We start from the raw sequence: 24,950 nt of genomic DNA, 5'->3' as shown, positions 1-24,950 counted from the left end.
TATACTACCCAGGACCAGTTGCTCTCTACAGCAGAAGCTAGAGAAAGTCCCATTCACATCACACAGGTTACAACCATAGCTAAGGGTGCCACAATCCCCAGCATCACTCAGGTTTGCCAGTGGGATAAGTCGACAACCCCTTTTTGTCCCTCAGCACCAAGAATGAGACCCTGGGTACCATAATCTCTGGTGTAACTAACACCTACAACTAGAGACAGAAGATAGATCTCTAGCGACTGAAGTTACATGAGAATTAAACAGCCTGTTACTGAATGACCAATGGCTCATTTAGGAAATTAAAAAGGAGGGGCTAGTTCTGTGGTGTAGTACATTAAGCTTCTGCCTGTGATGCTGGCTTCCCATTTAGGCTCAGGTTTTGTGTCCTACCTGCTCCACTTCCATTCCAGCTCCCTGCTAATGGCCTGGGAAAAGCAGTGGAAGATGGTCCAAGTAATTGGTCCCTGCCAGCCAGGTGGGAGACTCGTACTGAAGTTCTTAGCTCCTGGCTCCTGGCTTTGGCCTGGCTCAGCCCTGGCTGTTTCGACCACTTAGGGAGTGAACCAGTGGATGGAAGACCTCTCTTTCTGTGTCTCTCCACCTTTCTCTATACCTGTGACTTTCAAGTAAATAAATAAATTTTTAGGAAAAGCAGAAAAGTAAGTGAATAAATATTAAAGAATACTGAAGTTAATGAAAATATATACCTTGCATATAGTTTGGGAAAACTGATGTTGACAACATATTTTTTTCTAAATGCAAACTAAAATAATGGAACATCCCAAGGAGAACTTGTGGGAATATTTTCAGTAGGCAAAGACTTCATAAATATTACACAAAAACATTACATTAAAGAAAAATATTTATAAATTGATATCACATAAATTAAGCAATTTCGTTCATCAAAATATCTCATGAAGAGCATTAAGAGCATTAATAATCAAACAAAAATCCTGGAAAAGGTTATTTACTAACATGTGTCTGAAAAAGTACTCCGCAGAACACATAAATAGCTTCTGTAAATCAAAAGCTTAATTCAGAGTAACAACACAGTAAATAAAAGGCAAGAAATTTGCTCTGGGGTTCTCAAAAAAGAGAGTATGCAAATTGCCAAACAAGTCAAAGTAGTGGTTATCTCTTAGAAATTGAGACACAGGCAGGGTTTTTTTCTGGAGTTTTGGGAAAATTGTATAATATCACTTACTAGTGCTTATATGGCTATACAGATTTATGGTTAATGAGTCCACCTGTTCTCTGACTTAGATCTTCAAAGCTCCAGAAAATGGGATATTTATATTATTTTAATTCTGTTCTCCATGAAGTTTTTGAAGCCCCCTCATATGTTCTAAAATGCAAATGTACATACACTCAATCCTCCTAATGCTGACTAGCTGCCAGAGTGATTTCAAGTGGTGTTTTATTTCAGCCTCCCTGAAGTGGAGGTTGTCTGCTGCCTTACAGTATCCACAACTGTGACAATCATGAATCATGCACACGTTGGGCTAGAATGCTGGAAGTTAGTGTGACTCTCACCCTCTGGTGAGAAGGGCAAGGACACAACAGACCTAGGTTCCCAGCCTTTCATTTTGCCTACATCTTCTTTTGAAATGCAAGAGTGTCCTATAGTTTTCACTATGTGACTTTTGCAGGTGCATGCGCCCTTTCTGCACATACACGTTCACTGAGGACATCATAAGTGGCATAGAATAATTAAGAAATCATATCTGATTTCTGCCTAACAGACATAATGATTAAGGGGAGAGATCCTATCCACAGCAATGTTTTACTGGAAGCAGCATAGACAACCTTATTTCTATGGAATAGGGGAGGAACTGTATTCATTTAAGTCTCCAAAAAGGAATCTTCAATTTCCACAACAGGGAGTAGCAGGTGATTCTCTATGAACAAATTGTTAAATAATATCAAGGATCAAATAAAATCACACACACACACACACCAGATCTGTTTGTTCGAGGGAAGAAGTAGGAGAAATGAATGTTTCTGCTGGTTCATAGCTAAAGTAGGTAGTTTTCAAATTATTTAGTTACTGTGAGGAGTCAGATGGCTCAGCAGGCAGTTAGGTTGGCCCCACTGGAAAATGAGGAAAAGGGAATCTCCTTAAGAGGACGCAACATGCTTGCTTCCCCCAAAAGTTACCTTTGGCAAGACAAAAGTACATAGTATCCCACTCCTTGGGTGCTTCCAATTTCATCTTGAGAATTCCAAGGGTGAGGGGATTCCACTCTTTTGATTTCCCATTTTACTGTGAAAACAGGAGTCACCAATCCCACCCTTCTGATGATTTCTTTTAAAGTTCTTTTATTTATTTACTTGAGAGGTAGAGTTACAGACAGCGAGAGGGAAAGACAGAGAGAAAGGTCTTCCATCCACTGCTTCACTCCCCAAATGTCTGCAATGGCCAGAGCTGCACTGATCTGAAGCCAGGAACCAGGAACTTCCTCTAGGTCTCCCACATGGGTGCAGGGGCCCAAGGACTTGGTCCATCATCTATTGCTTTCCCAAGCCATAGCAGAGTGCTGGATGGGAAGAGGAGCAGCCGGGACTAGAACCAGCGCCCACATGGGATGCTGGCACTGCTGGTGGGGGATTAATCTACTGTGCCATGGCACCGGCCCTAAAGATTTTTTTTTTTTGTCGTATCACGAGCAAGCTGGACAGGACAGACAAGATTACACGTCCAGCCTGGGGACTGCTAGCTGCCCTTCTGTTTTTTGTTTGTTTGTTTGTTTGTTTTGCTTTGCTTTTGCTTTTCTTTTTTTTCTTTTTACATGTAAAGTGTACTTAAAAGACTGTACCCTTACGATTCCTTGGGTCTGCCACTATTGGAGGCCCTCACCTCCTGATCATTGTGGCAGGAGCTTTCTGACTTAAGAAAATCGTGCTTTTCTCTCTGCCTTGTCTGTGTGGAAATTCTTCTTTCATGTAAGACAAAGAACTGAAGTCATCTTTCTCCAGCACAGTTCACCGGTAACATTGCCTACTACTCAAATAAATTGCTAAAACTGTTTATATATAGACTACTAATTAAATGTGTCATATTGATACTATCTCTTCCCCAAACATGGAAAATGAGAAATAAAAGTAAGATATTAAACTCAAAGGATGGCAAGAGTGGATCAGTGCATGAAATATCAGTGGATAAAAGTTGATAATCAGATTTTAGAAGACGAAAAAGTGGTAACTGGCCATAGAATGGAGAAAGGTAAATCTGTGTGGCCACAGAGGCAATGTTTTCAAGACATGAGCCACCTAGGTCTGCAGATCAGCAGAGAGTCTCAGAGAATAGAGGCACCACACCCAACACTTGCAAACAGGCACTAAGGAGCAGGGCAGGAATTGGTCTATGTAGAGCGTGTTCAACCCTCCAGGGCCCTTCCCCATCTCATACAAGAGGTGAGTGGTCCACCTCCTCAGGGCTGTGGGAGATAAAATATTTGCCTTTATAAAGAAAACAAACAAAAACCAGCAAAGACATTTGAAGTCTTTAACCCTAGATGAAGGAAGAGGCGTGGCAGGGACTAAAAAAAGAAGGAATTTTGTGAAGGCATTGATTACATATCCTGGACCCTGAGCAGCCTCTGCCTGACCCCTACTCACTACAAGGAAGATTGCCATCCAGGAAAATTACAGTTCCCATCTTGGCAGATCCAGGCAAGAGATGGAAGACTTTTGCCCTAGAGAAACTGAATGACCCAGCAAAAAGGTCTTCAAACTAAAATTCCTATCATAATTCACTGACATCAACTGCTACTCAGAAGTAATATTTTTCTTCACATCTCTGATCAATGACACCAAACACTTACATAATTTCCAGCAGGGCACACTGACAGTGAACTTGCTGGACACATTGCAGATGTCTGCCCCACGGCACCAACACACTCCCTCGCTCTAAATAGAGGCTAATAAATATTTCCTGAGTCTATTAACAAATTCCGTCGTATACTTGTCAAATTCCAGCTATCAAGAATCACATGGTGCTCAAAAAACTTTTGCAGGTCAACTAATATGTTCCCAGGGCACACTAGTTTCTAAACAGAGTTTTCTATCATATTTCTGTTCAATGTTAAACTGGAAGTGAAAAAACCCAGATGAAACTTTAGAGCATTCATATTTTTGCTTCAGTGAAGCTAAACCAAATTATTTAATAGCTTAAAGTCAATCTCCTATCTTTTCAAATTTTCAACATCAGCATTCATGAAAGGTTTTAGTGGAGTTTCAGAACAGAAACTAAAAAAGACACTGGTGGCTTGTGTATCCATGGAAATAGGAAATGAGCACACTTTTTGATAAGAATATGCTATCTATGGGATAGGTCATAATGATACCTGGTGAACGGAAATGCAGGATGGAACAGGGCCTCCAGCAAGGCTGTCCTCATTAATTTTATCTCAATTCTATTGCTCTCATTTGTCATTGGCAATGTAGTCTTCAGCCCTCCAGCTGCATAAAAAAATCTACTTGTTTCTAAAATTCATTTGGAGTTCTGGCTTTCATAGTCCATTTTGATAACTTACTTCCTGCGTACTTGAAAAAGTTAAAGAAATCTCACGGAATTAACGCCTTGGTTATAGCTGATATTGCTATTTGTAGAGTATATCACTGTGCTTCTTCTGAATGACTTCCTTAATACACAGTCATCCTTTTGAAGTTTCTGTTTTATATGCCACCTCATTGATTCCTGTGAGGATTAAGTAATATAATTTGTGTAAAGTTTTTAGCACAGGCCATGACACACACAAATGCATATTAAATTTTAGTGGTTTGGGTGGTTGTGTCACTATAACTATTAGAATCTAATTTTATACACTTTCCATTTAATATCTTTTTTAAAAAAAATATCAGTTTCTTTTGTATTTGGCTATTACTAAAATCACATGGAATCATGAAAAGAAATGTTTTCCTTTTGTTTAAAAAGATGGGGTTTTTTGAGAGAAACTTCAAAATTTTGAAAACAGTTTACATAATTGCAGATTTAAGAAGTCTTATTTTCTTTTGAAATCTTTAAATTGAAGTTGTATTTTTTACTTTTATTTAATAAATACAAATTTCCAAAGTACAGCTTTTGAATTACAATGGCTTTTCCCACCCATAACCTCCCTCCCACCCACAACCATCCCATCTCCCACTCTCTCTCTCATCCCATTCTTCATCAAGATTCATTTTCAATTTTCTTTATATACAGAAGGTCTACTTAGTATTTACTAAGTAAAGATTTCAACAGTTTGCACCAGCACAGAAACACAAAGTGTAAAATACTGTTTTAGTAGTAGTTTTACCATTAATTTGCATAGTACAACACATTAAGCACAGAGATCCTACATGGGGAGTCAATGCAGTGACTTCTGTTGTTGATTTAACAGTTGACATTATATTTTCTTATATTTTTGACTTACTTAACCATGAATTTTCTCCCTCCCCAGTCAGACGTTATGACCCACAAAAGGATTTTGTCTATTTTCCTCACTGTTCTATCACCACTGCCTAGAACATGCCTGGCACCAAGCAACCATACCCATACCTCCATCCCCATTGCACTCATGGATAGGACTTCTTGGAGCACAGAAGGCTTGCAATGGGACTGGTTGCTTGGAGATTTGCAAAAGGGTGATCTTTTGTGCTGTCTACCAGGTGTAAAATGAATATATTAAAGAAATGAATGACTGTATAAACCAATACATACACCATAGATGGTTTAATTTAGGAGCCACAGAATTAATTTTCTTGATATTTTTGATCAATTTTTGCAAACTCCCACAGTTACAGACACATTATTCAACACAAGAATATTCTACACTTGGGCATAAAGAAAAGTTCGGAGTTCCATCTTTCTCAGAACAATCACTGATTTGGCATTTATATTCTAGTGTACTCATAAGCAAGTAAAAAAAAATCCTTTAACACAGGGATATTTAAAGTTCTCATGAAAGTTTTGTGCAGAGTTAAATGGCTAGGTTAATTAAAGAAACAAACACAGAAGAGAGCTGAAAGAAGCCAGTGATTCTAGAGAGAAACATCAGTGTACTATATGATTAATTAAAGAATACACTAGAACAATGTGTGTGAGGAAAGTGGGGAAATGTTGTTAGTAAGTAGGTTTTAATGAATGTGAACATTTCATTCAAGTCTCTAGTCATTTTTTTTTTTTGGTTTTTATACATTGACAATTATGGCCTCAGTGATTCTTAAATCCAAGTGATTTCTCCAAAATATGTACACGATTGCAAACAATGGAATCTTTTTTTAACTTTTATTTAATAAATATAAATTTCCAAAGTATATCTTGTAGATTACAATGGCTTCCCCCCCCATAACTTCCCTCCCACAAACAACCCTACCCTCTCCCGCTCCCTCTCCCCTTCCATTCACATCAAGATTCATTTTTAATTATCTTTATATACAGAAGATTAATTTTGTATATATTAAGTAAAGATTTCAACAGTTTGCACCCATGCAGAAACTCTAAGTGTAAAATACTGTGTGAGACTACCTATAGCATTAATTCACATTGTACAACACATTAAGGACAGAGATCCTATACGAGGAGTAAGTGCACAGTGACTCCTGTTGCTGACTTAACAAATTGACACTCTTGTTTATGGGGTCAGTAATCACCCTAGGCTCTTGTCATGAGTTGCCAAGGCTATGGAGGCCTTTTGAGTTTTCTGACTCCAATCTTATTCCGACAGGGTCATAGTCAAAGTGTAAGTTATCTCCTCCCTTCAGAGAAAGGTACCTCCTTCTTTGATGGCCCATTCTTTCCACTGGGATCTCACTCAAAGAGATCTTTCATTTAGGGGTGTGTGTGTGTGTGTGTGTGTGTGTGTGTTTCCGTAGTGTCTTGGCTTTCCATGTCTAAATTACTCTCATGGGCTTTTTAGCCAGATCCAAATGCCTTAAGGGCTGTTTCTGAGACCACAGTGCTGTTTAGGACATCTACCATTCCATGAGTCTGCTATGTATCCTGCTTCCCATGTTGGATCATTCTCTCCCTTTTTTATTCTATCAGTTAGTATTAGCAGATACTAGTCTTGTTTATGTGATCCCTTTGACTCTTAGACCTATCAGTGTGATCAATTGTGAACTGAAGTTGATCACTGGGACTAGTGAGATGGCATTGGTACGTGCCACCTTGATGGGATTGAATTGGAATCCCCTGGCACGTTTCTTACTCTACCATTTGGGGCAAGTCCGATTGAGCATGTCCCAAATTGTATATCTCCTCCCTCTCTTAGTTCCACTCTTATATTTAACAGGGATCATTTTTCATTTAAATTTAAACACCTAAGAATAATTATGTGTATTAAGTAGAACAAAAAAAATACTAAAAGGGATAAAGTATTGAGTTGTCCATCAACAGTCAGGACAAGGGCTAATCAAGTCACTTTTTCTCATAGTGTCCATTTCACTTTAACAGGTTTCCTTTTTGGTGCTTGGTTAGTTGTCACCAATCAGGGAGAACATATGATATTTATCCCTTTGGGACTGGCTTATTTCACTCAGAATGATGTTTTCCAGATTCCTAACAATGGAGTCTTGATGCAGCTGAAAAAAACAGGTTGTGACTATTATTTTTAGAAAATGTGTCTAGTCCTTGTGAGCATCAGATTCTTCATGTTAAGGGAATTGAGTGTGAAAATAATTTTGAATTATTTTCTAAACACTTGAGCACTAGAAAAATATGCAATGGACTAGATCACTACAAATAAAACCATCACTATTTAGATCATCATTGCTACAGCTTATATTTAGTCTGTGACCTGTAATTCATGCAGGAATTCAATCCTCAAAGTAATATGTTAATGGTATCACAGAATACAAGCTTAATTCTACTATGGTGTTTAGAGATGAGGCCTTTTGAAAATGTTTAGAATTGAACAAAGTCATTGGAGACCCCTAATGGAATCCTCGTAGCTTTATAAAGAGAAAAACAGATAGACACACTTGTATGTTTTCGCTCCCTTGATATGCAATGCTCTGGCCACCTTGGGATTCTACCAGCAAGAAGGCCATCACTATATGAAACTCCTAAACCGTAAACCTCCAGAACTGTGAACCCAAAGGAGCCTCTTATGCTTATAATGAAGTCTGCCTCATGTGTTTTTGTACAGCAGTGAAAAAAAATGAACTAATATACTGTTTCTCAACCAGTAGACTTAGAAATTAATTTAGGAAACTCCTTGTATTGAAAGTAGTAAGAAAGTCAAAACCCATTCCAGGGGCTGGTGCTGTGGCACAGTGTAAACCGCCTTATGCAGGTGTGGCTTCCCATATGGGCACTGGTTGGTGTCCTGGCTGCTCGGCTTCTGATCCAGCTCCCTGCTAATGTGCCTGGGAAAGCAGCTCAAGATGGCCCAAGTTCTTGGGCCCCTGCACCTATGTGGGAGACCCAGAAGAAGCTCCTGGCTTCCACCTGGCCCAGCCTTGGCAATTTCAGCAATCTGGGGAGTGAACCAGCAGATGAAAGATCTCTTCTCTCTCTCTCCTCTCTCTCTCTCTCTCTTTCAAACAAATCTTTCAATAAAGCCTTTCCATTGATATATTAACAAACAAAATAGTTACTTTAGAGAGTTTTAGCATAATTCTCTCAGAATTGTTAAGTGCTTATTTGGGAGCCTGCATGTCATTACTGGAGAGCAGGTGAGCACACTCACTGTTCAATTGCTCAATTAATGGATTACTCTGTTGCCCAATCCATTGTAGTGTTTCATGTGCATTACCAAGTTTTGAACCATTTTTCAGTCATTCGTGCATTGTTTTTGGTTCTACAAATTAATCAAGGTTTAATGGGATGTATAAATAATACTGAGACTGAACTTGCAAATGTCATGAGCCATGCAATAATAGAAAATCATTTTATTTTCAGTGTTGAAGAGAGTAAACAAAGTTTTATGGTACTCTAAAAAATTGGTAATCATGAGGGTGTTTCAAAAAGTATGTGGAAAATGTGACAAAAAAACGCTTATTTTCATGGGGGAAGTTGAAATGCATGCACATGAAAAGATCTTCAAGTTCGTGAAATATGTCTGTTATAAAAAAGAATTATGAATGGGCTTCAAATTTTTTGTATTGAAATAAAATGTAAATTTTATTTTCTATGGACATTTTGAAATTCTCTTGTACTCATTTGCAAGACAAATCAGTGGACACAAGAGCTCAGGGCCAAGGGAGAGCGTGCTTCTCTCTCCTTCAGCCACTTCTGCCTCAGGGCTCATGGAAATAAGTTAAAAATCAGCATAATCATCTTTTCCCTACTAATTCCAAATATGGAAGGTAATTTTGGTTAGAAAGAGCTATAGCTCAGTGGTTGATGAAATATTTCATTTTGAATATGAAGATGCTATCTACTCAGATATTAAATATTCTTCCATAAAAATTCTTGTTCAAATTATTGCTTTTTACCAATTAAAATAAACTAGAGCTTGCATATTCAGTCTGTATGAGTTCAAGTGGTATCATCATATTGCTCTTAATCTAACAATTTAGTCTTTATGTTTACTGAGAAAATTTAACTGGAACTCCTTTAATAGAAACTTATAAAATGCACCATAGACTACTTTAAAATAATAAAATTTCTAGATGGTGATTAACATAGCAATTAAGACATCTGCCTCCCACATTGGAGTACCTGGATTAAATTTATGCTGTTACTCCTGTCTCCAGGTTCTGCTAATGCAAAACAAGAAAGGGAGTGGTGAGAGAGCTGGACTAACTTCCTGGGTCCCAGTTTTGGCTCTGCCCAGCCCCTGCCAGTTGCATGCATTTGAACAGTGAACCAGTAGATGGGAGCTGTCTCTCTGTCTCAAGTTCTCTCTCTCTTTTTCTCTCCATCTCTTTAAATGATACATGACACAATTTTTTAAAGATCCTTTTTTGTATTTATTTAAAATGAATATATTTTTTTCAAATACAATTAATTCTCTTTTTTGGAAAATTGTGAAAGACATTTCAGACCATGTTTACTAATAATTTCATACTAAAGGAAATAAAAGAAACTTTGATATGAACAATAAAGAATATAATAACATCTCTACTGGCACTGAAGATAAAAGGGAGAATAAAGTAGTAGCTAAGAATAAATAAAATATCTCTAATCAAGTTGAATCCATTTATTCCAGCTCTTCAAGCTACTAAAGTCTATCCATAGAGAAGTCATATATAACTGCAAGTACCTAATTTCTTTTTCCTAAAATGGCAAATACAATAGAATGTATTGAAGTTGTAAAATTCAAAAAAAGAATTCATGCCAATAACTCGTACAATAATTGGAACATGTAGAATTTTCAATTCATGTTTTACTCTATGTTGTTAAGATCAGTAGGGAGTGGATGTCATATAAATATGTCCTTAAAAAAACAATGGGGGACTGGGGCCACTGCTGAGGCGCACTAGGTTAATCCTCTGCCTGCAGCTCCAGCATCACATATGGGCGCCGGTTCTAGTACCAGTTGCTCCTCTTCCAGTACAGCTCTCTACTATGGCCTGAGAAAGCAGTAGAGGATGGCCCAAGTCCTTGGGCCCCTGCATCCACATCAGAGACCGGGAAGAAGCACCTGGCTCCCGGCTTCAGATTGGCGCAGCTCTGGCCATTGCAGCCACTGGGGAGTGAACTCGCAGACGGAGACCTTTCTCTCTGTCTCTCTCTCTCACTGTCTATAACTCTACCTCTCAAATAAATAAATAAAATCTTAAAAAAAAAAATATGAGAGTTGGTGGGTAAAACCTCTGCCTTCAGTGCCAGTTTCTCATTTGGGCACCGATTCAAGTCCTGCTGATAGCCTAGGAAAAGCAGCAGAAGATGGCTCAAATGCTTGGGCCCCGGCTGTCCACATGGGAAGCCAGGAAGAAGCTCCTCACTCCTGGCTTTGCAAGCCCCAGCTGTTGTGACCATTTGAGGAGTGAACTTGTTTATGAAGATCTCTGTCTCTCCCTCTCTGTAACTCTAACTTTCAAATAAATAAATAAATCTTAAAAAAGAAAGGAATTATGTATAAAAATGCTGCTAAAAGATTGCCTTAAATCCAAAGGATTTTTATTACATCAACAATCTTTTACTAGGGAGGTCTATAATCCTGCTACATGATAATAAGATACCATGGTTTTATAGAGAAAGCAAAAAAAAGCAAAATTAAGGAAATAATTCTCATTTGTTTTAAAGCAAATCTCATTTTTAGTACTATAATAAAATCCTTTTACAAATAGCATCAGGACTAATAATAAATTTATAAAACTAATTGGTTTCACACAAGCTGAGCTAATGAGTGCCATTTGGGTCAAATCCTCAAATTACAAATAAATGTTATCATTTATCAACTGAACACTTCTCTCAATAAATCTTGGTTCTGCTGTTTTTACTTCTCAGGCATGTTGCCTGAGATTCTCTTCTGATTTAGTAAACCACTTTACCTATGTCTGAACTCTCACCCAAGTAGAAACTTTTGCATTCAAACAGGAGTTTATTCAAATATTGCTTAATTCAAAATGTAATTTGGAGGGAGATCACATTTCTGTTGCCAGAACACAACCATTTTTCAACTAATCTACATAGACCTTGTGGGGAGCAACTGGGAGCAACTCGGACTAGACTAAAGTTACTGGAATTAAGACTTATTCTATGCATCTGCTTTCCCACAATATGGCGCTGAGAAGGGAAACAGCTTCTACACAGCTGCCTCCAGTTCAACCAATAAACAGCAGGACCTGCTCCTGATTGGAGGAGAGCAGCGTACTCGGCGTGTGAGCAGCCGAGTTGGGATTGGCGGAGGAGGACTATAAAGGAGGAGAGAGACAACATGCACCAGGAACATCTAAGGGAACATCTATGGGGAACATCCATCTGAAGGAACACCTGTGCAGCCCCCGAGAGAGCCGGCCGGCGGTGTGCCGCTCCCCTGCGGAAGTGGGGAATGTGGCCAGGGGGAACTGCCCTTCCACGGAGGTGGAAGGGACAGTAGCCAACCCGGGAAGAACCAGCAGCAAACCCGGGGAGGGCCGAGCAGACGAAAGAACAGCGCAGGGTCCTGTGTCGTTCCTCCACGAAGAGGGGGAGCGACATAATGGTGCCGTGACTCGGATATGAAGCCTAGGCAGGGTTTAGTGTCGTTCCTCCACGAAGAGGGGGAGCGACATAATGGTGCCGTGACTCGGATAGGAAACTTAGGAGGGAAGAAATGACTCGGATTAGGAAACCTAGGACGGATAGGAAACCTAGGAGGGAAGAAACGGGAAGAAGTGGAAAAATATCGGAGAGAGAGACTAGCAAACAGCCTAGGGAAAAGCCGGACGAAAAAGGTGCCGGAAGAAGCTATTGAAAGCCTAGGCAGAGACTCAGATATGGACTGTGGGAAAGAAGTTAGGATTTAAAGTGAAAGCAAGAAGAAACTTAGACTCAGATACGGACTGCAGGTTGAAAGTGAAAGTGAAACCTATAAGAAACTTAGACTTGGATACGGACTGTGGGGAGAGGCCAGGAGAAATGAGGGAGGAATATTGTTGGAAGAAAACTTAGGGAAACATACCGGGTAGAGAAAAATGTTAGGGAGGATGAAGCCGCGAGTGCAGGCCAAGGCGGAAACGGAAGCCATCTTGGAATTCTTCAAGTCAGCCCGGGGAGCAAGAGGCGAAGATCTGGAACCAGAGGCAGAGACGTGGGCCCCCAGGTTGGAATTCGCCAGGTTAGTCCGGGGAACTTGGACTGAATGCCGGTGGTGGCGGAAACGTGAGCTGGGGCTGTGTGACTCGCGGAAGCCGCCGTGTGCAGAGAGAGCACGGGGCGTGAATAGATAGGGAACGCGGGGCTGGCGCGAGGCCGTGGTGTGGACGCGAAGGGCGTGGAGACCGCGGAGTGCACAAAGCCAAGCCGCGCAAAGCCGGGAAGCCGCGCAGATGAGAGAGGTGTGGGCTGAAGCGGCTCAGAGCCGGGAAGCCGCCGAGAAGCAGCCTCGGGGCGGGCGCCGGGAAGCCGCAGGGATAAGAGAAACAGACATTTAGAAGTAAAATGAGAGAAATAGGAATGCTGGAAGATAGAAGTAAAATGGGAGAAATAGGAATGCCCGGAGATAGAGAAATAGAGAAATAGAAAGGCCTCCCCACAACATGGCAATGAGAGAGCTTGGATTCGGTCTGCCTGATTAGTGAGGCGATGAGCACCTGCGGGCGGCTAGCAGCTTATGCGCCGCAGGTCACCGAAGACAGGCATGTTATCAACACCAATAAGCCTCCCCACAATACAGCAATGAGAAGGCTTGGATTCGGTTTGACTGATTGCTAGGGCTTGTAAGCACCTGCAGGCAGAGCAGAGCATGCGCTGCAGGGCACCGAACACAGGCACGCATCAGTGCCTAAAAACCTCCTCACAACATGGCGAAGAGAGGACCCGGATTCGGTTTGCCTGACTGATAGGACTTGTAAGAACCTGTGGGCAACTCTAGCAAAGAGAGCAGAGTGTGTGCCGCGGGGCACCGAAGACAGGCGCGCATCAACGCCAAAAATAAAAAGAAAGGGGGATCTGTGGGGAGCAACTGGGAGCAACTCGGACTAGACTAAAGTTACTGGAATTAAGACTTATTCTATGCATCTGCTTTCCCACAATATGGCGCTGAGAAGGGAAACAGCTTCTACACAGCTGCCTCCAGTTCAACCAATAAACAGCAGGACCTGCTCCTGATTGGAGGAGAGCAGCGTACTCGGCGTGTGAGCAGCCGAGTTGGGATTGGCGGAGGAGGACTATAAAGGAGGAGAGAGACAACATGCACCAGGAACATCTAAGGGAACATCTATGGGGAACATCCATCTGAAGGAACACCTGTGCAGCCCCCGAGAGAGCCGGCCGGCGGTGTGCCGCTCCCCTGCGGAAGTGGGGAATGTGGCAGGGGGAACCGCCCTTCCACGGAGGTGGAAGGGACAGTAGCCAACCCGGGAAGAACCAGCAGCAAACCCGGGGAGGGCCGAGCAGATGAAAGAACAGCGCAGGGTCCTGTGTCGTTCCTCCATGAAGAGGGGGAGCGACAGACCTACCACAGGACAAGTGTATGATCTGCAGGGAAACTCCCAATGCACCCACATAAAATAGTATTTGTCTGTTCTGGGTTCACAAAGACCACCTCTGTGTGGATGACAATTTTCCACACTATTTGAATCATGAGATACTTACGAGGCTAATTCTCTTGAAATCTAGCTTGATTTATAAACAGTCTGGTATGCTCTATTGAGTCATTAAAACCAGAGTAATAGTTTATTTAGAAAACACATTTAGTTAACAATAGCAACTGAAAGAAGAGGTCAGCAAAAATTATTTCTGTGAAAACTTTTGCAAAGGGATGAAATAGCATTAGCAAGAGGGCTCCCTAATGAAGTTGAGGATAATAGCATCACTCTGGTCCCAACGATGAACATTGCTCTGTAAAGTACATGCTGCACCATGTGAAGGAAGTTAGGATCAAGTATTTGGCTTACTTAGATTCATCTTGTTTTTTCTTCCAGATTATCTCACCCAATGGTTTTATTCTATTTAAAATTGTATTCTGTATTTGTAAATTTCCACTTGATCTGAAATAAATCAAGTAATATATGTATAAATAAATAATTGATGAATATTGAAAGAATAAACAGAGATAAATGAATGTATCAAAAGGAGACTAAGTGAAAATAAAATGTGTTACTTCACTAGTGAATTTTCTGGTATAAGGGGAAAGGATGAAAAAAATCTTGGCCTCAGTAAGGAGATGGTACAAAATGAGGCAAAAGCCATTGCCTAATACAAAACCTCACCTTCAGAATTTTTCTAAGGGCCTGTCATGTATCTTCCTATTTTTCTTCATTGACTACCCTTGACTTCTTCTTACATCTCACTTCTCTCTATACTAAGGTTTCCATGTTAATTAATAGCATATTTAGCTATTGAGATAAAAAACCACATCACTGTAAAGTGATGAAATTAGCCATTTGGTTCCCCAGTACAGAGTGATGAAGGAAATTGGTAGAATATCCAGGTACTGAGAAGTATTAAAACAAAATACATATAGAGAAGCTATGAAGCTGCAATGGGCGGGGGTTGTGGAGAAAACCAATTACTCATTGAATGTGCCAGAAAGAGAATTGATGTCGTGAATTCAAAGCTTCTCACCATAAAGGTAAAAAATGACACAGACATTTAGACTGCAGAATGAGAGGAAAAAGGTGCATGTGAAGTTCTTCTATTTATACCTGATTGAGATATGAAAAGAAAAAGAAAGACAGGGTTACCGAAGAAAAATCTAGACAGTTAAGCAATTTTAGGAATGATTCATTTTGTAGTAGGGCCATCAATTATTCATAAGGGTTAATAAATAGATTTATAAGCAAGAGGTACATAGAATCTAGAAATACATAAATGCTCTACAAATTATTTACAACCTCGACAAGTCATAACACATGAACTACTGCTGAAAACACCATTTACTTGACTTTAAAATTTGCACCATAAACTATAAATGGCCCAGTTATGGAGCATCAGCCATTTGTAATGTGCTATGCAATATTTAACATCAACCAAATGTGTTTTCACTAGCTGCTGACCACTTCAACTAATTTAAGAGGAATTCCTAGTACCTAATGATTTATTAGAGGTGAAATGATCATAGCTACTTAATGCTCTTTATGCTGGAGATGTAATTCTGATATTGCCTATCATAACTTGGATTTAGAATTTGCAGGTGAATATCAAGCATCCAAAATTTACAAAAAATTCAAAAAATGACCAGAATAAAAAACTATACCAACTTTTAATTATATGTCCCCATAACTCCTTACCTTTTCATATTTGTCTTATCCTTTTTATATTTTGTCTTCTCCTTCTTAATTTTATATTTGGGATGGTCTTGGTAAAAAGAAGTAGATGCATGCCTTTAGTCTTCCTATTTGCACATCCTTACTCAATTTCTGCATACACCTTTTTCTTATTGTAATTCCTCTTTTCCTAGTGAGCTCTTTGTTTCTAAAGGGGACTCTATTTCTATCAGGTATGATAATAAACAAGTGGAAATATTTCTTAATTCTTCTTCCTAAATGAATAGTTGTGATTGCTTAGCACTCATAAAGAAAGTCCCTAGATCGCCTCAGAGACTGAGTGGCATGGTTTTCAGTGTGATTGGTGTCACATTAGGTCCTTGGTCTTCAAGACAAATCCTTTGACCCAACTTTAATGTAGTGAAATGCATATAAGTTTATAGAAGCTCATGAAAATTATTTAGCAAGATGCCTACACTTTAGTGCTTTGTATGTAACTGGAGGAAGTAACAAAAGATCTGGGAGCTTCTAATAATCTATATTATGGTTTGAAAGTGTTGGAAATTAATGGCCAATGTGATGGTTTTAAAAGATAAGGTATTTAAAAGATGGCTAGGCTATGAGTCTTTCTCCCTTCTGAATGTGTTTAAGGATCTTACAAAAGAGAGTTCACAGAGTATTTGGTCCTCTTGCCCTTTTACCATCTGCCATTTAGGAAAACAAAGTTTCTCCCCCATGAAGGATACAGCATCAAGGTGGAAGCAGACAACAACTGTTACCAGAAAACCAAATCTGCTACTTCCTTGATCTTGGATTTTCAGGGCTACATAAATATGAGAAAATAAGTTTCTGTTCTATATAAAATGTCCTGTCTCAAGTATCATGTCATGGAAATATGATGGACTTGAGACATGACATCATATTCCATCCACACACCCTGTTTTGTCATTTACCATAGGCCAGGATATGCTGTGGAAACAAAAAAAAAATCTAGATTGCTGAATGAAGCATGACTTTATTTCTCACTCATTCTAGGTACCACGAATAAGTTGACAGAGGGCTCTGCTCATCATAGTCCCTCAGGGATGCAGGGAGGAGTCTGATACTCACCTACGACTCCAAGGATTTGAAGTAAGGAGAAGATGAACTGAGGATGAGATTGAGGTTCATCCATTTTTGTTTGTGCTCACTTTCCCTAACTCTGCCCAATGTATTTTAACTTCTGATACATATAATATTAAAAAGACTTAAATTTCAAATGTGTATAATATAAGATATACTCAGAAAAGTCCCATACAATGCAGTTACCCAGATTCTGACTTCTCTTTTCTATATTTCTTTTCTTGTTAAAGTCTAGTAATGCTACCTTCTTTCAGAAAATGTAAACTTAATTTCTTCTATTTTTTTCTTCTTGATAATAAAGCCTGGAAACTGCTCTAAATCTTCTCTTAGAGCTCCTCCTCATTCTGCTTCTATAGTTGCACAGATTCCACAATGAGAATGCACTGTGTCTTATTTGTCTGTTTCCTCTGTGTTCTTATGTTGCTTTCCTAAAATTTCACTATCATAATAATATTGTATTGAATATCTTGTGCACATTTATTTTCATATTGTTGGAGGTATAACTTTCAAGTAAACTACAAAAAGTAAGATTGGTGAGCAAAGGGGCAAACATATGTGAAGTCATGTAAAATACTGCCAAAATCTACTTCAGAGAGGTTGCACCAATTTGCACTCCCCCGACGATGAATGAAATCTCTCTTTCCCCATAGTTTTGAATAGAGTATATTCTTAAACTTCTCAACATTTGTCACCTTAATCAATGAGTATTTTTTGATTGCTTCTATTATCCTTACTTTCAGTATTAATGAATTTAGATACTGTTTCTTATAAGGGAAATTTGCTGATTTTTCTGTGAACTGTTCACATCTTCTGTCTTCAAAACTACTTGGTTAGATTCCATTGTGTATTAAACACCTTTAGATGTTAGGGATACATATTTCTGGTGGAGTCACATATTCAAATATTTTCTTTCTGTGTGCATTTGCCCTTTGATTCTGCTTATGGTATTGACTTATCATCCAAAATAGACTTTTCTTCATTTTTTATGGTATCACTCAGCCAAATGTTGTCAAATTTATCACAGTTTTATTGCTTCTTAATTTTTAATCACAGAAAGCTTTTCCTCCACACCAAAATTTACAAGGAGTCATTGATGTTTTCTTCTAGTATTTACGTAGTTCCATTAATTTTATATTTGCATCTTTGTCCATTGGACTGCTTTATTATGCTGTGGATTTCAGGTGTATCACCCAAAATAAAGCTCTCCACTGAATAGCACATCTCTCCCTTCATTTTTTCTAATCTCTGCTATATTCTTCTGTTTCATATCTTTCTCTAGTGATTCCTTTACCTAAAATTACCATCAGTATGATGAGTGAAGTTGAATAATCACTTTTGTAACTGATTCAGACTTTACTTCCTATTAGTTGTTGATGTGGGAACAAACAGCTGCAATTTCTTAACAGCATAACCATGCTAAGCAAGGACACTGTTTTGCTCATCTGTCCCTTTCTTTTGAGTTGCAGGTGAGACTGTTTCCTCTTCTCCTATCTTCTTATTTCAGAGTCCAGATAGACAAAGCAATGCTTCTCTGAAATGTGCCTGTATTTCATGCAAAGGGAAGGAATGACAGAGAATGAGCTAAGCCAAGCAATCACACATAAAACTTCACTCAAATGCTGATGCATCACTCAGCCAAAATGCATTGCCCTTCCAAACTCAAAGTCAGTAAAGCAGGTACGTAATGAAATAATGAGTGGGGAAGAAGGGGTGCTATTAAATATACTAGCCTGAAAGTCTTAATTATTAATAAACAGAGGCCATAGAAAATTGGGGGAATAGAATGGAACTGTTGTTATAAACTCAATATCAAAGAGGTTAAGATGGTTAAAAGTTTAAAAAAAAAAAAGGTTAAGATGGTTAATATTTCCTGTGTTTACAAGATTATCAATGATACCACAAAATACTGCACAAAGAATTGTCAAATTTTCCTTTGCTACTATTAATTTGGAAAGCAACATATTCCATGGGCAAATGAAACTATGCTTATGTGAGTTCTATTAAAAATGTATGTACTTCAGTAACATAAAGATTGTTGCAATTTATTGATTTTTATTCTATCTTGAGGCTTTTAAACAATTATTCTTTTCCTTTAAGTCTGGCTATGGAATGGAACTTTTAAATGACAGTTCATTTAATTCCTACACCAGTCATTCAATTAAAGGGCTTTTACCAAGGTTGTTAGACTCTCAAATTTACATAATTTGACAGTTGGCTCATTTGATAACCTTTAGTTTAAAGGATGTCATCTTCACTAGTTGTCTATTTTATTATTTTAGAATTATGCTTATGTTGCCGAAAATTGCATGAAGAATGACTCCAAATTCTTAGTCTGAGCATGAGGCAACAGTACATGTAAGTGTTTCATTCACTATGGTGCAAATTTCATGAGGCTGTCTGTAACCCCAAAATTCCTGACAGAGAATAGACCCTGTCTATATTTTGAAAGTAGGCTTTAATGAGCAGTTTCTCCCCTGTGCAATTAAAAAAACAAAAGCCTGTGCAATTTTCTTCAACGATAATGCCAAGGTTCCACAGAAATTCTGATTTAATTAATATGACATCGGGCTTGCACACAGATAGGTTTTAAACTACCCCAGGCAATTCTCATACAAAATCTTTGTCCAGAATTATTGTTCTAGTTATTGTATTAGCTTCTTACTATAACTGTGGTTCATGGGCTTGAAAAATCTCTCACTTAATAGTCTGCTAAAACGACGGATCTCAGGCTTCACCTCAAACTTCCTTTATCAGAATCTACATTCTGACAAGATCTCCCAGGTGATTTACTTATTCATGAAAGTTTGATAAGCACTGTGTGCTGTGTATAAGGCATTATAGCAAAATGTTGTCTTGGGGACAGTTGTAAGAATGCTATGATATAACAAGAAGTAAACCTGGAGTTTTCTTTCTTAAAGGTACCAAATTTGCACCATCTGTGCTGTAAGTCAAAGCCAGTATCGATGAGCATTTGATCTTGTCTATAGATATAACACAATTTTTAACTGTGCTGATGTTGAAGCAGACAAAAATAAATTGTTTCAGACATTTACCTGGAGAGATTGATGGTGTCTGATCCATTTATATCAAATATAAAGTTGGATGAGGATAAATTTAAGAGCCTTTGATCAAGCAGAAATACATGGGTATTTAAGGGGATACTTAGAGGGTAAACAAGTCATCCTTGATAAAACATGGCTGAACCCTAAGAATCACAGAGCAGAAAAGATTTGCTCCACAGATTTGCTCTCCACCTCTGTGGAACTGCTTTGTATAAGGCTGATTAGCGTTTTCGCCTTTAAAGTGTTTTCTGTAAGGAATATGTCTTGGCTTATTGTAGTGTTCTAATCTTTCTACACTGCTTTTATTTTTTTCTAATAACTTACATTTATTGAATATATACAGGAAAATTAATTTTATAGGGCAAGAATATTCATGAGTTAAAATGTCCTATGACTTGAGTTAATGACCTTTATCCTGCTGGTTATTTCATTTTGTTTTTTTTTTTTTCCTAAAGAAACATTTTATTTAAAGAAGTCAAACTTCATGCATTTAATAAGTACAACTTTAGGGATATAGTGATTTTTCCAACAATATCCACCCTCCCACCCACAATCCCACCCCATCTCTTCCTCTCTCTCCCATCCCCAGTTCCATTCTACATTAAAATCCATTTTCGATTAACTTATACACAGAAGACCAACTCTAAACTAAATAATGAGTTCAACAATTTGCACACACAAAAAAATCCTCAACAGTAGAGACAAGGGCTGTTCAAAGTCATTGCATCTTGAAGTTAATTTTACTACCCAGATGACCACAATGGTTAGAGCTTCACTGATCCAAAGCTAGGAGCCAGGAGCTTCCTCCAGGTCTTCCCACATAGGTACAGGGGTCCAAGGACTTGGGCCATCCTCTACTGCTTTCCCAGGCCATAATAGAGGGCTGGATCAGAAATGGAGCAGCTGGGACTCTAACTGGCACCCACATGGGATGCCGGCACTGCAGGCAGCAGCTTTATCCATTATGCCACAGCTCTGTCCCCATTTGTTGGTTTCTACATGAAAGCCATTCTAACTGGGGTAAGGTGAGACCTTACTGTGGTTTTGTTTTGCATTTTCCTGACTGCTAGTGATACTGAGCATTTTCTCATGTATCTGTTGGCCATTTGGATTTCCTCTTTTGAAAAGTGTCTAAGTCCTTTTCCATTACTTAACTGGGTTTTTTGTTTTGTTGTTGATTTGCTTTACCTCCTTATATATTCTTGTTATTATTCCTTTATCAGTTGCATAGTTTGCACAAAATTTCTCCCATCTGTCAGTTGCCTCTTCACTTTCTTGAGTGTTTCTTTTGCAGTACAGAAGCTTCTCAGTTTGATATAATCCCATTTATGATTTTTGGCTTTGATTGCTTGTGCCTCTGGCGCCCTTTCTAAGAACTCTTTGCCTGTGCCAATGTCTTGCTGCATTTCCCTAATGTTCTCTAATAATTTGATGGTATCAGGTCATGGATATAGGTCTTTAATACATTTCAAGTGGATTTGTGTGGAAGGTGGAAGGTCTTGCTTCTTACTCTGCTTGTGGAAATCTAGTTTTCCCAGCACCATTTGTTGAAGAGACTGTCTTTTCTCTTGGGATTAGTTTTAGCTTATTTGTCAAATATAAGTTGGTTCTAGATGCATGCATTGATTTCTGGCATTTCTACTCCATTCCATTGGTCTATCCATCTGTTTTTGTGGCAGTACCAGACTGTTTTGATTATAAGTGCCCTGTACTATGTCTTGAAATCTGGTATTGTGATGCCTCTGGCTTTGCTTTTTTTTTTTTTTTTTTTGTATAAGATTGCTTTAGCTATTAGGCGTCTCCAGCCTTTCCATATGAATTTCAGCATCATTCATTCTATATCTGATAAGAATGTCCTTGGTATTTTGATTCTCCATTGCTTTGAACCCATTCACTTTCACCTATTCTTCAACCTGGCTAAATATTCACTGGTCTAAGTGACATTTTTAAGCTATTACAATACCACTGTTTTATCTCAGTGACTATTTCTACTACATTGTTTAAAAATACTTGGTCTATGGGTTTTGTAGTACCACTTCTATCTCTGCAGTCTCCTTCTGCTTTTATTGTGTTTATCAGATTTTAACCTCACTTATTTAATGTATTTGTAACCTTTCATCTCCAATTTTAGCTTTTTATTCATGCATAACTATACCTCAACCACCTTATATTCCACATCAACATCCCTCAATATTTACTTCTTTCTTTATTTAGAAGTTATTTCTTGTAGACTTTAATTAATAATATGATACAGTTGATTTTCCTAATTTTTTTTTTTGACAGGCAGAGTGGACAGTGAGAGAGAGAGACAGAGAGAAAGGTCTTCCTTTGCCATTGGTTCACCCTCCAATGGCCGCCACAGCCGGCGTACTGCGGCCGGCGCACCGCGCTGATCCAATGGCAGGAGCCAGGTACTTTCCTGGTCTCCCATGGGGTGCAGGGCCCAAGTACTCGGGCCATCCTCCACTGCACTCCTGGGCCACAGCAGAGAGCTGGCCTGGAAGAGGGGCAACCGGGACAGAATCCAGCGCCTCGACCGGGACTAGAACCCGGTGTGCTGGCACCGCAAGGCGGAGGATTAGCCTAGTGAGCTGCGGCGCCGGCCGGTTTTCCTAATTTAAAATAATTTATTATTACAAAATCTAAAATCTTTAAATATTTTCTGTATCTATATTATACAACATTTCGTTTCAGTAGTGTTAACAAATCTTAGGTCTCATGACATTTTGCATTTATTCCTTTTTAAGGAAAGGACCATTTTACTCTGTTGTTTGAAGAGAAAAGTGGTTTTCTCCATATTTCTCATTACCCTATTCTTAGGCAAGCTATGAATATACTCAATGTACAAAATCTGCTTCAGAGTCTGTGTTAACTGGATTTATTTAGTGCAATCCTGACAGGAAAAGGGGTGAAGCATTTTCCTATTCCGTTACAATCTGACTGTACCAAGTTTTTCTTTTTAATTTCTTAGAGTATTTGAAAGTTGTAATAGCCTTACCCTTGCCAGAAAGAGTGACTAAATTAATTTGGTCCACTAAGTGGCATCTTTTTTCTTTATAGCCTAATATTTTCTACTATATACTAAAATATAATGCTCATCCACTTATCGCTTTGTGTCCCATCTATTACCTATAATTCCACTATTAGAACTGCTGCTGCTGCAATAGCTACTATTCCTAATATTATGATCTCCTCACAATGAAATATATTCTGAACACAGCAAAGAAAGTCAAATATATCATTTACTACATATTTAGAATCATTTTGTGAAGTGAGTAGCATTATTCCTCTTTTTATAGATAAATGGGTAAACACATTCTTTGCAAATGGTAATACTTGAATATGCATAAAATAATGACAATAGTGGTTGCCCATAATTATAAATGCTCAATTCATTCCAAGGAAAATTTTAAAGATCCATCTATGTTAATTCAATCCTTTATTTTTATTCTTTATATTGATTTTGTATTTGAGAAGCAATGAAGCAGAGAGGCACAGAGGCAGAAAGAGAGCATCCATCAGTTGATTCACTCCTGAAATGCCTACAACAACCAAGACTAGGCTTTGCCAAAGTTGGAAGCCACAACACAACTTGTATTTCCCATGTGATAGCAGGAACCCAGGTACTTGAGTCAATGCTGCTACTGCTCAGGATCTCAGCAGGTACTGGAAATCAGAATTGGAGCTGGGGACTGAACACCAGCTCTCAGATAAGAAATGCAAGCACCTTAACTACTAGCCTGAGAACCTGCTCCCAGGATTCATTTAAGCCTTACAACAACCTTAAGAAATCAATACTGATATTCACTATATTTTACAACAAAGGAGGGAAGCTGCCTAATTTGCCCAATATCACGTGTAGGAGCCAAGATGCAAACAAAGGTGTTGAATTGGAAGCATTAGAAAATGGGAATGCTGGGGCCAGCATTGTGATCTAGCAGGTAACACTGGTGCCTGCGACCAGCCTCCAATATGGGCATCCATTGGAGTTCTGGCTGTTCCATTTCCAATCCATCTCTCTGCTAATGGCCTGAGAAAAGCAGCAGAGGATGGCCCAAGCTCTTGGGGCCCTGCCACCTGCACGGAAGACTCAGATGAAGATTCTGGTTCAGGTTGGTCTGGCACTGGCAATTGTGGCCATCGTGGTCAGCTGAGGAGTAAACCAGCAAATGGAAGATCTCTATCTCTGTCACTCTGACATTCAAAATAAATAACTCTTTTATTAAATAAAAAATGGTATTACTTTGCTCTCTGAAAAACCGCATCTTTCTTGAAGTAGTGTAGTAGGGATCATTGCCCTCTTGAAGAACCCCCAAGTCTCGGAGTTAGAACAATGTTATGCAATGTTATGGTTGGGAGAAAATTCTCTGTCTAACCACTATGTTTCAACTTTTTGGACTGAACTGCACTTTGCTGAAATCATATCTCAGGATTTTATGCTGGGGCTGAAAGATTGACAAGAATATTTTCACCTTCCTTGCTTTCCTCTGCTTTTATGAGCATTTAAACATAGTCACTTAACTACGTCTTACCAAGACACCTATGAAGAATTCCATTACTCTATTAGCAAGTCAGAATATTTTTGACCTGAAATGCTCCTAGTTAAAAAACAATTTAGGAAAATCTTTTTAACTTTTCTAAGAATCATTCTAACAATCAATGTGTCTTTCATCTTCCTTTGCTCCATCATATTTCCCTAGCACACAAATAGGATTTTGCTAATTTCCTTCAAAATATATTTCAATGACTCTCCATTGACGATAGCATAAACTATTTGATTATTTGTCAGGTAACACCCTCTATTGATCTGACTGCTGCCCAAAAGTATAACTTTATTTTTTATTTTTAAAATATTTCTTATTTATGTGAGAGGCAGAGTTATAGACAGAGAGAAGGAGAGACAGAGAGAAGTCTTCCATCTGCTGCTCTACTCCCCAAATGGCTGTAACTGCCAGAACTGAGTCAATCTGAAGTCAAGAACCATGA

At 38.8% G+C, this 24,950-nt stretch overlaps 1 pseudogene; it reads left to right on the top strand.

Moving 5' to 3' along the window:
* Positions 1-15,056: 15,056 nt before the first annotated feature.
* LOC103348827 (tyrosine-protein phosphatase non-receptor type 2-like) overlaps positions 15,057-24,950 on the top strand; it is a 192,028-nt pseudogene continuing 182,134 nt past the window's right edge.

Source organism: Oryctolagus cuniculus, chromosome 3 (genome assembly GCF_964237555.1).
Source record: "Oryctolagus cuniculus chromosome 3, mOryCun1.1, whole genome shotgun sequence".
NCBI classification, from domain to species: Eukaryota; Metazoa; Chordata; class Mammalia; order Lagomorpha; family Leporidae; genus Oryctolagus; species Oryctolagus cuniculus.
Note: the sequence above shows the minus strand (reverse complement) of the source record. Positions and strands in the feature narration are given on the sequence as shown.